Source organism: Sceloporus occidentalis, unplaced genomic scaffold (assembly GCF_023333645.1).
Source record: "Sceloporus occidentalis isolate IW3139 unplaced genomic scaffold, rSceOcc1.0.p SCAF_5, whole genome shotgun sequence".
Classification (NCBI taxonomy): domain Eukaryota; kingdom Metazoa; phylum Chordata; class Lepidosauria; order Squamata; family Phrynosomatidae; genus Sceloporus; species Sceloporus occidentalis.
Window position 1 is genome coordinate 172,641,226 of NW_028316985.1, and position 16,022 is coordinate 172,657,247.

Sequence of the window (16,022 nt, forward strand, 5' to 3'; positions counted from 1 at the left end):
GCTACCTCCCAGAGGGTCTTCTCTGCAATTGCTCCCAAATTATGGAATGGCCTGCCGGACGAGATCCGTCAAATTGCCAGCTTAGACAGCTTAAAAAAGCTGTCAAGACGGATCTCTTCCGGCAGGCCTTTCCTGATAAAAAGTGCCTGGCCACAGAATGACTGCCCCCCCCCCACATCATGTATTAGCCCACCACTCTGTCCTTGTATATTTGTGTGTGTGTGTGTGTGTGTGTGTGTGTGTGTGTGTGTTTAATAGATATTTTAATTGTACATGTTTAATCCTGTTTTAAGGGGGGGAATTTGGGACATAATTTTGTAAATGTGGATTTTAATATGTTGTGAGCCGCTTTGATTGTCTTGTAACAGAAAAGCAGGATATAAATAAAAGTTTTATTTATTTATTTATTTATTGTTTTATTTATGTATTTATGTTATCCAGTACACTTGGAGGGCACCAACATGGACTGGAGAAACCTGAATTAATTGAATAGATTCATTATTTGACACCTAAATGAAACTGCAAGGAGACATCACTGGCACCTCCTACCTTTTTGCCTTTCATTTCCATTACAAGACTAGCTCCAAATTGCTCAGCATTGCTTCAGTCCTTACTAGAACTGATAACAGGTCATCTACTGACGCTGATGGTTGGTAGATTCAAGTCAGATAAAAGAAAGTTCTTCATGAAGCACAGTTAAAATGTAGAAATCACTACTGCAAGATATACTTAAGCTTTTCAACAGAGATGGCTCTAAAAGGATTGAACATATTCATGAAAGATGGGACTGTCAGTGATTACTTTGTTGTTGTTAATTGCATTTGAGTCTATCTTGACACATAGCAACCTTGTCAATGAGACATCTCCAAGATCCCCCATCCTCAGCTGCTCTGCTCACGTCCTGCAGGTTCAGGCCCATGACTTCCCTGATTGAGTCTAGCCCTCTGGCATGCATTCTTCCCCTCCTTTTACTGCCTTCTACCTCTCCTAGCTTTTTCTAAAGAGTCATGCCTTCTTATAATGTGGCCAAAGTATGATGGCCTCAATTTAGTCATTTTGGTTTTCAGGGATAGTTCAGGCTTGATCTGTTCTAGGACCCATATGTTTGTCTTTTTGGCTGTCCACAGTGTTCTCAGCACTCTTCTCCAACACCACATCTCAAATGAGTTGATTTTCTTTCTATCCGTTTTCTTCACTATCAGGCTCCCACATCCATACATGGTGATGAGGAATACTATAGCTTGGACAATCCTAACTTTAATGTTCAATTGTATATATTTGAACTTAGGTTCTTGTCTACTTCTTTCACAGTTGTCTTTCCATTCCTAGTCTCCTTCTGATTTCTTGACTGAAGTCTTGGTTCTGATCAACAAGTGAAAATATTTAACTATTTCAGTTTCCTCACTATCTAAGTTGAATTTATGTAAATCCTTTGTGGTCATTATTTTTGTTTTCTTTATGTTCAGCAGTAAAGTGCCTCTGCACTTTCTTCTTTAACTTTCCTTGGTAATTGTTCCAAATCGACATAGTTTTCTGCTAGTAATATGGTGTCACCTACATATCTTAGATTGTCAATATTCCTTCCTGTGATCTTCACTCCTCCTTCTTCCAAATATAAGCCACAGTGGTTACTAGTCATATTTATATTATCTCCAGTAACAGCAGCAGTATGGCTCTGTACACTGGCTCTTGGGAAACATGACCATGAGGACACGGTTACACTCATGTCCTGCTGACATTCTTATTTTCCCTGCTCCTTGGAAACTAGTTGGCCACTATGTGAACAGAATAGAACATTACATTTATGGTTAAGGGTCTGACACTGGGCGAATGTATGTGTGTCCTGCTGTATTGTCCAGAGCAGCTGCACAGCTAGGTGTCTGTGCAAACAGCTACCCAGCATCAGATCTAACCCTTAACCATAAATTTACTGTTCAGCCCACCAAAAACTTTGCAACCACTAATAATATAAAATTTCTGGAAATTTTGAAGTCTTGGGTGTCCTCAGAGAACTTGGTGTTTTCAGAGAACTTGGAGGGGAGTTGTTTTTGTTTTTGTTTTGTTTTTGTTTTGCAGGAAGAATGAAAACAAAACAGTATTGCCCCCCCTTAACAGATTAAAAATACAATATTTGTACACTTCAATTAAAAATTGTAAAATGTTTATATACAGTCACTCCTCCTTTTTTGTGGGGGATCCGTTCTGGACCCCCTTGCAAAAATAGAGTTTCCCATGTATTCAGTCCCCATTGGCTTGAATATAGGTGTGTGGATGCAGGACCACGCAGGTGCCTCAGGCGCACACCCCATTATTTCCCCTTCCATTTGTCCTTTGCACATAAGGGATGGACATGAGTTCCAAAACTGCAAGAATGGGGGAAGGACTGTATTAGCACCCTTTTGTGATTGTTATTATTTGAACATAAAATGCATCATATATAACATGGTTATGCATAAAATCATCATGCTTGATATATTAAAAGTACAGTTTATTCAGAAAATAATTGCATTTACCTTTTTAATTTTTTAAAAGTTGTACCTATGATACTACAACATCCTGAATACCTGAACTATAAGGAACCTCTTTGGTTTTGCCAGTTTATGATAAGCAGGCAAAAATCCCTAATAAAAACAGAATAAAACAGGAATAATAGTAAAACAAAGAAAATTATTTGAGTTTATCATAGTATAAAGCATATATAACACACCCACAAAAAGAAGAGATCTAATTATCTGATACTGCACATAGTCTTACATAACTTTTAGTCATGATTTTGGAATAGTAAATATGTGAAAACTTTGTTTTAAACATTTTTTGATTTTTCTAAAAGAAAATATTTGATAATCTAATCTTTTTTTTAAAAAATCAGTAAGACAGTCTTTTAGGGGAAGTAGAGGAAATGCTCCCGCCAATCATTTTTCAAGGACTTGGGTTCTCCGTTTATCTGAAACTGAAAGTCTACCCACTCAAAACCTTTTCTTGGTTTTGTGCTGACCCATGATTCTCCCCCAGCCGTAAATGTGGAGAGGTGAGAGATTGATAAACAGAGGTTCAGATGTTTTGGTCAATCTTAGCTTGAAAAGCAAAGATCATAGGCAGACACATATCAGTAAGAAAAAGATCAGGCCAAAAAGATAAGGGAAAACTCAGGTCCAAACATAGGGAGCTTTCAAGATAAAGATTGGAAGATTGCACTGAATTTTTGAGACATAGGTGCTAATAAACCTGAGGGGCTTACTAGCACAGCTGCTAAAATCCCAGATAATTCCTTCATGAGCAGAACTCTTAAGAGAATTAGCTATTAACTAAACGAGTTTAAAAAGAGATCACTTCTATGTCTATTAAGGTGGTTCAGAAAAATATTAAAAACTAACTGAAAACAATTTGAGTTCATGCTTGAAAGAACACTTTATCTCTAAAAATGGAATTGTTGTGTATTATTTAATATCTAACCTATGCCTTTTAAAACTAGGGCATGGACAACTGAGACCAGTATGTGAACCCTATAATGGTACACAGAGCCGGAGTAAGCAAAATGTAAGTTAGGAGTGGGGAACCTTAGGCCCGTTACAGACGGGCCATATAGTACGCGCGGAGCGTGTACTAGGGTTAGGAAGGGGCGGTACTTCCGCACCCCCCTAACCCTAGTGTGCGCTCCGTGTGCACAAAATGGCGGCAGCCATTCCACACAGCTGCTGCCATGATCATGTCACGACCGCGCCGCCTCTGACGTGACGTCGTCGCTCTGCGCCAGGGCGCTTAGTGCTCCCTTAGCGCGGAGCAGGAAGGAGCTCCTTCACATGGCTTGAAGCCCCAAGGACACCCCTTTCCAGGCTGCGGGGAAGCGGCCTTTTGCCGCTTCCCCGCAGCCCGGAAAGCGGCAGATCGGGGCCTCAGCAGCTGCCGTTCTGGCCACTGAGGCCCCAATACCCTGGGGAAAGGGGCGGGTACAGGCCGCCTCAAAGGGGCAGTCTGTAACGCGCCCTAGTCCCACGTGATGTTTCAGGTCATTCATTCCCTCCTTGGTCGTTCGGAGGAGCAGGATATTATTAGTAGTAGTAGTAGTAGTAGTAGTATTACCACCACCAGTGGCCATGCTGGATGGGATTGATGAGAAAACCTGTTTGAAATACTTGGAGGGTTGAAGCCTCCCCACCCATGGTGTAAATACCTTTTGTCCCCATGGTGGAAGTTTAGTGGTCTGGCAAGGGAAATTGCCATGTAGGAGAAAGTTAGAATTGTAGAATCACAGAGTTGGAAGAGACCACAAGGTCCAGTCCAACCCCCTGCCATGCAGGCAATCACAATCAAAGCATCCCCAACAGGTGGCCATCCAGCTTCTGTTTAAGTTCTACTTGCTTTCCAGAATGCTTTCTGGGGTGAGGTTTTATTTAGTTGTATCTTGTGGTAGACTCTTATCAGATTACGACTATATATAATTAAACTGTATATCAGTTAGCTCCATGGGAATTCTTCTGCTGATAACCTTCTGTTCTCATGTGGTGAAAGAAAGTGATGCAAGCACAACAACCACAAACGTGGAAAATTTTGATTATCTCCAGTTTTGATTGTGTATTGTATATAGCAAGCTGGGTTGGGAAACAGACTGGGAGGCCTGTATTACTTGTTGGTTCTTAGTTTTTTGTTTTCACCTCAGGATTGCTGTTATCACCTTTTGCGACCTCTATGTCATGGGAGAGAATTTGAAGCTGAACTAAAGGAGGCCAAATTCCCAGGGGATGCCTACAGAAAGATCTTTCTATGCATGCCCTCATCCAATTCCTTTCATTTCTCCTGTCTCCCCAACTGCTGTGGATCTTCAGCTCTGATGATGATACCTCTTTCCAACATAACATCTCCTTCATCCTTTTCTTTTTCCTTCCTGATTCTGGGCTTTGGAGGAGCACCACATTTGATGATCAGAAAGTCTCTTGTCCTCCTCGGCCATTCTTATGGTGTGTTTATATCAATAACATTTGAGTTTCATTTTTGGGGAAATGGCAGAATATAAATAAGATTAACAACAACAACATGAAGAGGCAAAGACCATTAAACACAACAGCTTTGTCTGCTCCACCTCTGTTCCCATTGCCTTCCATGTATTCAAAGCAAACCGCTGCACCAGAGCCTGGAAAATTTACTCTTTGTTGTCCGAAAAGTAACCCAAGGTGGCTTACAAAAATAAAACAGATGCAGATGAAAACAGAGCAATTAAAGACATAAAAATATGCTCAAAATATTAAACTCTTTATAGAATTAAAAGTCTTTTAAAGCATATAAAAGAAAGAAGTAGTGCAGCACACTAGTGCAACCTTTCCCTTATAAGATTAAATATACTGCTGATCTCTTTGATGCTTAAGCTCTCTTGATTTCAGTGTCAGGTCGAAGGCTTTCATGGCCAGAATAAACTCTTATAGAACATGGCCACATAGCCCCAAAAACCCACAAAAAAACTATCTCTTGTTTTCATTTGGATTTCATCAAAGGTATGAGGGGAGAGGTTTATAGTTACATTCAGGTATTATTCCTGTCATATATTTGCTGCCAAGCACAGACCTGTGAAAGCAAATAATTTCAAGTTGACCCACCCCAGCATCCATATTTGCTTTCGTTCCAGTAAGATCAGCCAGTGAGGCAGAAACTTTGAAATCATGCATCTGCCATTTTGTTCATACATCCTAGTCTTGAAGTTTGATGAATTTGGTGCTGGCAGAAAACAAATTTCTAATAAAATCATGTTGTCAGTGCCTCCCAATAGTGGTTTGCTTTTGTTAGTTTGTTTTTTAAAGTAGTTTATTAGGGTGCATCCAATCTGATTAAAAAAACTAGGAAGTCCCAGATCCTGTCCCCATTCTTTCTGATTTTATTTTTGAGATCCGTCCATGTTTTGTTTATCTCAGAATGTTTTTGTGAACTCCCAATATGATCAGCGGTTTTGTTATATTAGCTCCCCAGGTTGGTTTATTTTAACCCAATGTAAAATTGGAAACAATAGGAACAAAGTCTGGGACTTTTCAATCAGTCTGGATACACCCTTAGTTAGAGCAGGTGATGCTGGGTTTTTCATGGATGCAGTGGGCCATACACATACTATCTCATCTTCTTTCTCTTTACTTTTTCTCATTCCCAAACAGCATTAGCTATCCTTGTTCAATCAACACTTCCATTCAGCTTAAAAATCTTGAAGCTGACCTTGGGGCATTCTGTACCTTATGACAGAACGGCTGTGGATGAACTGTATTGAGTAATATTTATTTCTTTTGTTTCTGAGAGTGCTTGAGTGAAGCCTTTCAGGTTATGGAGAGAGAAAATGTTCACCAGGTTAGCCCTTTAAATTACTGGTCTCAGATTAAAAAGTGGACAGGGCGGTGCAGTAAAAATAAACAAATGAATGAGTAGCATTATGTAAATCCAGGCAGTGAAAGGTATTGCTATCCATTGTTCACTCACTGACCTTTCAATCTTGCACAGTGAGTGGGTTGTCAAGTGCACAAGAGAAGAGAAATCAGAAATTAATTTTACACTAAGTAGACAACTTGGCTGTTAAGTACAAAGATGTATGTGAGTGTGTGAATAAGAGGGAGGTTAGAAGAGCAATTTAAACTCTCTCCTCAATATGAATATTGCAGAAGGGAACTGGTGTAGTTTGATAAAGAATTCACTTTGGGAAATCTTACCATTGAGAGCTTGCATTTTGGTGTGAACTAGCTAAAGTGGTTGTAAGGCAGGAGTAGTATTATGCTGCTCATGGGCCACTTAGCAAGCCCCAGGTTATTTTTGCAGGTCCAGGGGCCACCAGACAGCAACAACAACAACAACAACAACAGCAATGCCACACACAAAAAAAAAATGTTGGGAGAACCTAGGTGGCACAGTTCTCCTCTGAATCATAATGTGTCTTTAAGGCAATGGTGAGAATTGTTTAGTCCTCCTGAAACCCTTGGGCTGCACCTCCCAGCAGCTTCAGGGACTGCAGCAGGGGCAGTTATGAAGAATTTCAGTCCAATGACATGTGAAGAGCACATCCTTAGAACCATTCTTCTTCTTAAAGACTACAGTCTTTATGGGAGGGGTTTCCATAATCCACATTGTAATGTTTTGCTTCCTTGTGTTTTGTTTAAATGGCTGTAGAGACCCAGAAAATGGCTGAAGTCATGCTCACTCGCTCTTCTTCTGAACATAGAAGTAAAAGCAAACAGCCAAGCAAATTCTGGAACAGACCTTGTGAACAAAAACACACACACACAGAGGGAGAGAACAGGAGCCCTAGTGGCTCAGTGGTTAAATGCCCATACTGCAGCCACTGACTCACAAACCATAAGGTTCAATACCAGCCAGGGGCTCAGGGTCGACTCAGCCTGACATCCTTCTGGGGTCACTAAAATGAGTATCCAGCTTGTTGGGAGCAATTGGCTTACACATTGTAAACCACTTAGGGAGTGCTTAAATGCACTAAGTGGTATAGAAATATATTTGCTATTGCTATTGCTATGTAACACAAGCCCAACAGCTCTGGTTCATAGGCTAGGTTTACAGTTTTGGAGACTATGAAAACTGAGGTGCTTCTGAAGAGTTTCAGTACCTAGGAGAGCCAACAATACACTTCCTGGGCTGTAGCCTGCTTGAACTTCATCACAGCTTCTATAGGTCTCCTCTTTAAAATTTTGTACGATGTGCATGGCACACCTGCACGTGACTTGTGCTTGCCATCTTTAGTTTATCAAAATTCTGGCAACTTCAATTCAATTCACTGTCCACTCTTTTTTTTTTTTAATTTAATTTTGTGGACAGATAACCTGTGGAGAAATAAGGTAGGTGGAGAACTCAGGAACTACTTCAGATACATCAGCTCTGTGACCATGTAAGAACACATGACTTGCCTTCTACTAGGTCAAACTAGTTGTCTGTCCATCTCTCAATATATCTGCTATGACAGTAATATCCCTCTAAGATCCCAAACAGGATATGTTCCATCACCTGCTACCAAACCTATTTGTTTGTTTGTTTACAGACAGACAGACAGACAGACAGACAGAGTGGGGAATGAAGAAATGCTTGGTTTTAAACCTCAGATCTTCTCTGTGCAAGTCACATGCTCTACCATCAGGTCAGACACTCTAAAAATTAAGGTGAAAGCCTTCTCTCAAGGGGTGAAGCAGGAGACATCTTCAATCCCACAGATGGAATGTCTCTAATGTCTTAAACCAGACATTGTTCAGACTGCTCACACCAGTACAAGGTGGGGCATGCATTGTCCAAACAGGATGACACCAGAATAGGACAGAAACAAGCGTTTTGGCCTATGCAGACAAGGCTTCAGTGAAGGTGTTTTGGAGAGTACCTCTGGTCCTGCCCTCCTGATCAGGCAAATTTTGCAGTCAGAGGTGACCAGCAGGGCTTCCTGAATCAATTACTATACATGTCCTCTGTTTCACTCTGAGAAACCCCTTAAGGCAAAGCAGAGGTTGAGCAGACTCTCCAGAACAGCCTCTGACCCTCTGTTTCATTCTGAGCTGAATCCTAGAGCCAAACATCTGGTTCTGTGAGAGTGGGGATCCTTTCTCATATCTATGAATTACATGAGAGGTGGCCAAGGAGATCCCATGTGCCACAGCAGAAACCAGAAGCCACAGCTCAGATTGTGGTAGAGACCATCAGTCTCTGCAACTGAATTGTAGTCTCCCCCCAGAATGGTTAACAGAATGGTAGAAGTAACATAAAATGTATCTGTGCTATCCAATTTTGGAAGTTTTAAACTACTTTAACTTTCATCTTTTTATCTTACAAGATCCTGGGATTTATTGTTTGATAAAGTAGTTAGAATGACTTGCTGGAGAACCCTAGTGCCCTCCCCAGAACAATTGTACTAGAGTTCCTTGGAAGAGAATACTAAGCACACCTTCTATTCAAATACATATAGCACAGTGATTCCCAACCTTCCTAATGCTGCAACCCTTTAATACAGTTCCTGTTGGGGTGTAAGTATTAAAGAAAAAATGACAGCAGAGGTTTGAAGAAATTTAACAAAAACTTTACTTAACAGAAGTCTCAAAAAACTGAAGCAAAACAATATGAATGGTATAGTACAAAATCTTGATTCAGCAGCATGCATGCATACATTACCATGAGGGCAGCATGGAGAACAGGATTCAATGAATACTCCCAAGACCCAGTAGATCCACAAGGCAATTATACCTTTCTAATTAGTTAATACAATCAGCTGGTTTACTTGGCCTATTACCATGGTCTACACCTGCCTGCTCAATAGATTCTCATCCAGTCACAACTTATTACCTGGACAGTTCCTCATGTTGTGGTGACCCAAACTCATGAAATTATTTTCATTGCTACTTCATAACTGTAATTAAATAGGTGTTTTCCAATGGCTTTAGGTGACCCCCATGAAAGGGTCATTCGACCCCCAAAGGGGTCCCAACCCACAGGTTGGGAACCACTGATGTAGCACCAGAAAATTCATTTCCCTTCATAATATTCATTGCACCCATGTGTACTGTGGTGCAAAGGCAGCCACTCTTTGCTATCTGATCCATTTACTCTTGTTGTGTGTGCTATGGCAACCAAAGCATTCACTTTGTGACAGCAAGAATGAATTGACCTGGAATTTTCCCTTTTCTTTTCAATTATTTGTTTCTGATGTTTGGTCAAGAAGATATAATTCTGTTGAAGCCAGTAAAATTTTAGCTAGGTGGCAAGCGTTATCAGGTTCTAACATTATGAAGTTGACATTTTCTGGCTGCTTCCCTCACTTCCATTTTTACAAACCAAAAAGAGAAATGTTATGTTCCAAATATCCCAATACTGCAGACTACCTGAATAGTTTTTATCTAAGCTTGGATTTGAACATGGACTTCTCCCCACCTATTTTCTTTCCACTAGATTACCCCAATATTTATGAATCAAAAAGAGGGGGGAAAGGCATGTTTGCAGTAAGGGTCAAAGTTGTCTAAATGTTAGGATCTTAAAAATCAGTTTTTACTCTCCCATACAAAAGGACGCAGTCTCTTCACAACAGCAATTTTATTAACTTCTTCAGGGCTTTTCACTGATATAAAAGAAATGAGCAGCTGAATGTTTTGCAAATGTTAGTGATTTTTACCTTCAAAGCAACTCTGGAAGGTTGAACATTGTCATTTATTCCTAGTTCATAAATGAAAACCAGGGTTTGGTTATTGGGTGGGGAGGAGGAAATAGAGAAGTAGAGGGTTAAAAGAGCCTAAACAATTGTGCAGGTCATTTAAGCCCCTTAACATCCTAAAAACACCACTCCTATTATAGGCAATAGTGATGCAGTCAGTGCCCTTTGAAATTCACTCTCAGCATGCATTACTTAGCACCTTCCTCTGTTGTTGGAACAGGAAGTCTAGTTCAAGTGAGTTGTCAAAGATCACGCATAAGTGGGTGGCAGAAACAGGAAGAAATCCAGTCCTTGGTTTCCCTTCTCACAATTGACTGCCTTTATCGGATGTAACTTGGTGTATATCTTATATAATTATTAGTAAAAGCACTTTGTCATCAACAAGGATAAATTATTCCTCATAGTTGCTACAGGACATGAGTACTATTCAGGCTTGCAAAGTGAAGCAGAATTCCTACAGGCCAGTAAGTCCTCTTCTGTACTGTTTGATTTGCTCTTTTCCGGGAAGCCATTCTCAGTTTAATAGCAGTAAAGCTTGTGTATCTTAATGTGGAACTACATTGTCTGTCTGTTTTCTATGCTGCCTTTCTCCCCGGAAGTGACCCAAGGCAGCTTACAAGATAAAAACATTGAAAAACCTTCACAGTAAAAAAATTAAAAACAATTAAAATCATCTGTTTAAAACAATATAAAATTAACATTAAAAAAACAAAGTTAAAAGCATCACTAAAACACATACTCCATATAAAAACACCTATCCTGGTTATATCTTTAAAAGCTTGCTTAAATAAAAATGTATTTGTTTGCTGGTGAAATGTGAGGAGGGAGGAGGCCAGCCTATGCTCCCACAGAAGGGAGTTCCAAAGGGTGGGAACAGCCACTGAGAAGGCTCCTTGGCTACACTGGAAGGCATCTGTTCTGCACAGAATTGAGAGGTACATTCTCCAAGTGTCTTTCCCTCCAGATTAGCAAAAATTAAATGGAGTTGTTAGCCATCAAAAATGTAGTAAAATGTTTAGTTCTAACCAGGGGATGTGGTCATAAAGCTTGAAAACAAAATGATTAAATTGCTTAGTTGCAGGAGGAATGGTTATAAAATGGAAAGTTGGTTCCCTGGGCCTGGATGTTATATCCACACAGAACTTGGAAATGTGTTCGTTTTTTTAATAAACACTCCCAGAATCCCTCAGTTAGCATGGGCAGTGAACATTTAGTGCTGCATTTACAACAGTATTAACACTAAACATGGTAGATTAATACATGGTTGTATTAACACTAAACATAGTAAACTACATTATTGCAGTTGTAGTGTGCACCTAGGGTTGCCATAAGTCAGGACCTCCAAACCAGGACAAATGTAGGACAAAATTTTCAAATGTAGGACACATTTTTTGTGTCCTGCATTTGAAAAGGAGGCCCGCTGAGGGGAGGCTTTCCTTCCTTGCCTGGGCCCCATCCTTGCCGCGGCAGTGGCAGAGCCCAGGCGGGGAAGGAATCCTCCCCTCAGGGAGGCTTTCCTTTGCCGCCTGGGCCCTGTCCTCACCGCGGCGGCGGGCCTCAGAGCCCAGGTGGGGAAGGAATCCTCCCCTCAGCCCGGGGGCGGCGGCAATCCCGGGGGCAGGGCAAACCAGGGCGGGACCGTGCGGACCTGCCCCAAACTGGGAAAGTCCCACCCCCAGGCGGGATATGGCAAGCCTATGTGCACCATAACCCTAAAAGGCAAGTGGGGGTAGAGATATTTAAGAGGATGATCTCTGTCATCTGGAAATGTGACAGTTATATCTGCTAATGTCTATTTTAAAGAAAGAAAGAAGCTTGGTGGTCTTTTTGAAGGTGGGTGTGGATGTCAAAACAAGCATAGTAGTACATCTTGTATTATTACCTACCCTTCAAAATGTTAGTCCTGTGTACTTTCTGAACCTGTGTTTGAATGTACTGCTAGGGTTGCCTCTGTTTCTGTCTTCCTTCTCTGCTTGGAAGATTTTTCTGTGGCTTAATATATCTCAAGGTCAAGGAGCATTTCAGAATAGTGAACATAAATATGTGATTTTTCTCACTCCTAGCCAGCTCATTATTTTTAATAATGCTAATTTAGAGCAGCCTTAGAGTGTCTTTGCACATGTGACATGTTCCCTTCAATAATGGGGACTTTTTATGGCATTCAACACACATCAGATGCAATCTAGAATTAACTAAAGCAAGTTCAGGTTTTATCTGAACACTAGTACAAATGTTTCTGTCCACTTCAAGATAGTAACCTGAATTGTATAGGATACCTACTATTAGAAGGAATCCCTCCCAAAACATGGGTGGGGGGGGACTTGGGGTCTCTACCAACTGTGAGCATCCCAGATTTTGATATCTGTGGGGAATCTGGAACAGATCCAGATACTTTACTATGTTGGTTGGGGTTACCTGTAGTTACCTGTAGTCACTTTTCTAGTTCAGCTGAGAACAAGGGTTTTGACATGCATTTGCTTACTACTGGGTTTGATAGAAGGCAGTTGCTAATGTTCACAGTCTAGTTTTAAAGAGTACTGTATTTGTGAAAACAAGTTTCCATGGGAAAATATTGACTTAGTGAGGAGATGGCAGTTTCCAATGATGGATGGTTGCCTGTAGGATGATGAATTGTGTGTTGGGATTAATGATTCATGAAACATGGATTCATTGATGGCTTTGAATGTAGACAGAGTGGAACATGCCAAGTAATAAGTAAGCAGTGATTGAGTCCAGATACCTTGTTATGAGGAAGAAATAATTTCGGTAGGATTTAGCCTCCATAGTTCCTAAGCATTAGAGTTTTGGCCAGGACAGACCATATTGTTAGACAGAGTGAGCCAGTCATGAATCTGGGCTATCATGAAATAGCTGAAAGCAGTTAGTTGGATTGGGGTTTTTGTTAAATTTATTTCCTCAGAAAAAAACTAGTGACATGTCTCAAGATGGTGAAAATATTGGAGGGGGTACTAATAAAACAACAGTATTTGAGCAATTTAAGATATGTCTCCAGGTTCTTCTGTGGATTTCATAGGATGTTTCCCAGTTTTTGCTTCTTTTACATTTATATCCCAGCTTTTCTTCAGAGAGCTTAGCAGTGCTTTGATACAATGACTTCTAATAATAATAATAAAACTTTTATTTCTATCCTGCTTTTTGTTAAAAACAATCAAAGCGGCTTACAAGAGTTAAAATACATCCATATATACAAAATACCCCCCGCTTAAAAGACAATTAAACAGTATAGAATTTAAAATTACATAATAATTAAACCAATAAAAGTGGCAGAGTCATAATATATATTGGGGGCGCAGTCACCACATGGCCAAGTAGTTTATTCTGGAAAGGCCTGCCGGAAGTGTCTTAATCCATATCTCTGCTGGTGTATATATGTGTGTTATATATGTGTATTATTTATTTCTTAATTCATTATAGTTATGTCCCCACCTTTCTTCCAAGCAGCTCACAGTGGCATATATGGTTTTCTTCACTACTTTATCCTCACAATAACTCTATAAAGTAGACCAAAATTCAAGAAGGTAACTAGCCCAAGGTTAATGAGGTTAATGAATCAATTTGGACTAGAACATGGATCTCTAAAATTCTCAATTTCCATGCTAACTATTACACCACCCCCAGCTACTGACCATGCAGGCTGGGGGATTCTGGGAATCATAGTCTTAAAAAATAACTCCCAAATTCTGCTCTTCTCTTGCTCATCCTGTGTTGATCAAATGTATATGTGTAGCTTCAGCATTCCCCAGTCAGGCATCCCCAGACAGTGATACCTTTTTACATTTGGTTCTTTCTCTCACTCTTCATTGCCACCATCACATCTGAAGGGGAAGGCTGGTGAGGAGTCTTCCACATGATCAGGAACCTTGAATATGCAGTGTTTTCTAATCTGTGTATAATTATCTGCACAATAGCCCCTTTCACATACACTTCTGCTCAACAAGTGGAATGGACCAAAGAGGAGCCGTTTAGGTCTGTTTTGCTCCATCTCCCTTGCTGCAGTCATTCTACATACGGACAAAAGAACTCTACAGACAGTTTGCCTTCAGCATGCATGCCTCATGAGTCCAAACTCAGGTTGTTTCACCATCTGAAGATCAAAACAAGAGTAAGGCATTCTCCAGGAAATCCCTACTCTGGTTGTAAGCAGATAACAGAGCAAATACCAAGACATGGTGCCTGTCTCATTGGCACTTCTCTTTTGTTTATAGAGATGGAGTCATGCTTATCTCAGCGCCTGTCTAAAGTAGGTCATTATGTACTGCCTCCATGGTACATTTAGAATGAGAAGTGAATTAAGGGCTTTTCTTCATAACTGTCTTATTCTTCACTGTATGGTATCTAGAGACATAGTTGTTAGGAAATGCTTCTTTAGCTTGCTGTTGATTGAAGAGAATGTAGCTATCCAAACTTTGGTTATGAAGAAATCTCACAATTTGCTGGGGAAGAAAACAGGGGGCCTTTAGCATCATTATCTGAAGTTTAAAAATAAATTATAATGGACTTGAAGGCAACAGAGGGGGAGGGGAATATGGAAGGCTGTTGGAAATATTCATAAATTTAGGCTAAATCTTCCAGATTTCTTTGACAATGGCCTAAATCTGGGCGGCAGCTGGAGACAACCCATTGGCCTGTTACAGACAGCCAAAATAAAGCTGCTTCGAGTCACAGTGGAGGTATAGTGTTTCAATGATGCATGCGTCCTAAGAGTCTAGAAGCCACACCAAAGCCACGCTCCAGTCCTTAGGGCTGGAGCGTGGCTTTGGTGCAACTTCTGGACATGGGTTGTTGGAGACATCAATTCAAGCTCTTGTGCAATACTGTCCTTAAACACTTGTTTAAAAAGAATGGAAATCTGTCTCACTGAGATTTTTTTTCCAAGGTAGTGGATTATATCTTCATAGTTATGAACTCTGGCAGACATACTTCCCACAGACAACTCCTTCATTTTAGGGCAATATCCACAAAGACCCAGGCCAATCTCTTCTTTATTTCTGGTAGAGTGTGAAGTACTGCCAGCTTACTTCCACAAAGCCCCATGAAGGCAGAGGGTGCAGGGTGCAATGTTGTAAAAGTAGTTATAGCCCTTGTTATACATGTATAAATCATCATGAGAATTTTGTCCCAAATCTGCATATTCTTCCCACTTAAAACAAAAAAAGAAAAAAGAAAATTGGTGATCTTGTTGGCCCCTCTTGAGCTTAGAACTTTACCATGGGTGGGAGGGTGGGAGTGTAGAAGAAGATTGGGACTGAGTGCCTTTCACCTGTGCCCTGTTAGAAACTGCAAAAGATGATTTGCTGAGCGCTTTAAAAGAAATAGAAGATTGTTCCAATTTTTATATTCAAAACTCGAACAACTTATGACCCCTGCATAGCCATTTGATTGCCTAAGGACACAGTTCATCTCTTTGAAAGCAGATTGAGCAATCCCTCATTGTCTCTTTTTTCTAGAGAGGTGAGGATTTTAAAATTATTATTGTCTATTGTTGTTTTTGAAGAAGGAGATAATTTGCCAAGATCGTACTGTGCCCATTGGCACTGTGATATAACTGTCAGTGGGAACACAGAGAAAGTGTGAAAAGGCAGGAAGTCATGGATGGAGGTGGTCAGTAAGAGAAGGAAATAAGATGTTCTTATTTTTATTTTGCTCTATGTCAATAATTGTGGTTTGTTTCCACTGCAAATTCTTTGAACTCCACTCCCCACCCCTGCCTGTGTTTGGTCAGGGAGGCCAAACATTTGTGATGAACAAAGCCAACCCTTTAAATTGTTGAAAACATCAGAATGTCTTTTCAAAATCTTTGGGGAGACATTTCAGCAGCAGTTTCAGTGAGTTTTATGGGAAGAGC

The 16,022-nt window shown here is 40.4% G+C and overlaps 1 protein-coding gene across 1 annotated transcript in view; it reads left to right on the top strand.

The window, feature by feature from the left end:
* Positions 1–16,022, top strand: part of GPRIN3 (GPRIN family member 3) — a 60,546-nt gene that overhangs the window by 24,634 nt on the left and 19,890 nt on the right. The window lies entirely within an intron of this gene.